This window comes from Cyprinodon variegatus, unplaced genomic scaffold (assembly GCF_000732505.1).
Source record: "Cyprinodon variegatus isolate N-32 unplaced genomic scaffold, C_variegatus-1.0 Scaffold592, whole genome shotgun sequence".
In the NCBI taxonomy this organism is placed as follows: Eukaryota; Metazoa; Chordata; class Actinopteri; order Cyprinodontiformes; family Cyprinodontidae; genus Cyprinodon; species Cyprinodon variegatus.
In genome coordinates this window covers 242,089-244,783 of record NW_015151045.1, presented here as the reverse complement: position 1 = coordinate 244,783, position 2,695 = coordinate 242,089, and the positions used below count along the sequence as shown (strand labels likewise).

Genomic DNA, 2,695 nt, shown 5'->3' with positions numbered 1-2,695 from the left:
TGGCGGGAATTTCTGGGAAAATCACTGCAGAGTTTAATGAGAGAAAAAGAAAATAAAAGTCTGGAAACGATGGATCTACTGTGGGGGGGGGGAGCAGGCATGCAAGCCATGAAGGGGGGGGATTTAAGAGAGTAAAACTCCCTGCTGTGAGGACTCAAAAGTCTCTTATCCCACAAAACAACAAGTCCACAGCAATTACAGCTCAGCGTGGCCCCCGGGGGCCGCGGGTGCTTTCAGAGAAAAGGCCCCAAACCTGCTTAAACATTCACTAAACAAACCCGTTTAAATGTTTTTCACTTCTGGAACATCCAACTTTATTCCTCCAGAATCCAAACATCCCATAAGTTTTTCATTTTAGGATTTTCTGCTGGTTTTCCATCTGGGGGGGTCGGGGGGGGGCAGGTAGCCTGGAATGATGAAACGCTGCTGAGCTTCCAGGCTGCAGCTGCATCATCAGTCAGTTATTCAGAGTTAGAAAATTAAAGCCGATTGTTTCCGGTTCTTTATTCTTTATCAGAATCAGAAATACTTTAAGGAAATATTTAAAAAGAAAACTAAATTTCAGGCAATAGTTTTACTGGAATCCAGGATAAAACTTTATTACCTTTATAACATTTTAAAAAATCTGGATATTTTGATGGTTAAAAATTAATATCAGTGTAATAACAAGAACTTCCCTGAACAGATTTAGAAAAATAACCAAAGTGCTTCTAGAAAAACACTCTGAGTGAAATAAACACATTTTATTTTGTTCCAACATTAATGCTGATTCTGACAGTTTTTAGTTTATAAACCTAAATATAATTGTTAACGAGGATTATTCACTTTTTAATTAGCTTTTTACCTTTTTTCTTGAAAATCAATCAAGTCATTTTTTAGGTGTTTTTGTTCTTGAATTGAGAAAATAAAAGAGACATTTTGCCAAATGAACAAAATAATTTACATTTAAAATAAGAAAACACAATTACATCAAAGTGAATTTTATCTAATTATCTTATTTTAAGAGTAAAAATCCTCATTCTATCGGCAGATCATCTCATTTATCTGCTCAAATTAAGGGGAAATACATTTAATTTAAGAAATGTTTACTTGTTTCTAGATGATTTTTTTCAGTGCAGGTAATATATCCTCAATTTTTCTTAAATTAAGCAGGTAAGTGAGACAGTTTAACAATGGAATAAGACAATTAGCATTTAAAATAAGAAAAAAAAACTATTGCAGTGTCTTATTTCACGTGCAAAATATCTAACTATCTTATTTTAGGAATAAAATCTTCATTCTATTTGCAGATCATCCTATTTAGCTGCTCTAATACTTTTAATTTAATACATTTTTACTTATTTTTAGATTGTTTTTTCAGTTTAATTGATCAAATGCTAAACTCAGACGTGCAGCCATGTAGCAGCATCTTTGCTGAATGGATGGATATAGATCTAGTGCTTTTAGACCTCACTGAGGGAAGGGGGGGGGGCTCCATTTGTAAGGGGGGTGCAGGTGATCTAAAACGCTAACTTGTCCTTTAAAGGGTTAAATATCTTTGTTGAAGCTTCGTCAGGTTTAATCTGAGACGCTCTGATTGATGGAAACGTTAAAGAATAAAAACATTCTAGTTCTTTATCTAAAAAGATTTATTTTAATTTATTTTTAATTGTTAGACTGATTTAAATCAAAGCTTTAGTTGTAATTTAGTTATAATCACTGCGGTATATTTCTGTGAAAATTTAATTAATTTCTCAAGATTTTTTGGTGATTTAATGAAAGTTTTAATTTTCTAAACAGGTTAGAAATGTTTTTATTTGTTTGTTTAGTTGGATTTTTGTTTAATCGGAAGCGTGAGGAAAACAATCGGGTTTCTGGGGCTGAACGGCGTCTCTCCTCTCGCTTCCTGTAGCCGGTTTGAACTCTGACCTCTGCAGCTGCTAATGTGTGACTGGATCTCACTGGCGGCTCCAATAACCTCGGATCCTTAGGAAGGGGCCGGGGGGCCGTGGAGCCGGGGGGCCGTGGAGCCGGGGGGCCGTGGAGCCGGGGGGCCGTGGTTAAGTGATGTCACGCGCGGGGATGAACGTCTTCCTCCAGCAGATCCGCCATCAGCAGCAGTAATTAAACTGGATGAGAACAGATCTGAGTTCAGGGAAACCTCAGCAGAACTGACAGGAGGAATCAAAGGTTTGGGGAGGGGGGCCCCCGCTGGGGGTCCACTAGGGGCCCAATGGGGGACTGCAGTCCCTCCTCTGTGCCGTGTTGGGATCAGCTTTGATGGGGCTGTTAATTAACTCCTGAAGGGGCGGCGGGATCGCCACCGTCAGGCCGCTCCGTCTGATCTGAGGGTGCGGCGGCGGCGATGGGAGGATCAGAGATCAGGGACGGTCTGAGGGGTCAGAGCCGCCGAAGACCCGGGCCTTTTCCCGCCCCCCTCTGGGAGGGAGCGGACCTTTCAGACCCCCGTAGGGTCACACCGAGGGGGGGCGTTTATACGCTGCCCTAACGCTGTTTTAACGTCATAAAATCGGACAAATAAATAAAAAAACATAAAAGAGTCTCTAAACTTCACATGTTTAGAATAAAAAACTTATTGAGCAAAACTATAAATTGATCTGATTGATCTGAGCTGCAGCAGAGTTAGGAACTGAAAATACGGCAAACTAACAGAACCGCAGCAATCAAGCTTTACTGAGTCGTTCCAAAACTATTC

The 2,695-nt window shown here is 40.0% G+C and overlaps 1 protein-coding gene across 1 annotated transcript in view; it reads left to right on the top strand.

Moving 5' to 3' along the window:
- The window catches only part of LOC107096018 (zinc finger protein GLI2-like), a 75,443-nt gene that overhangs the window by 957 nt on the left and 71,791 nt on the right, over positions 1 to 2,695 (top strand). The window lies entirely within an intron of this gene.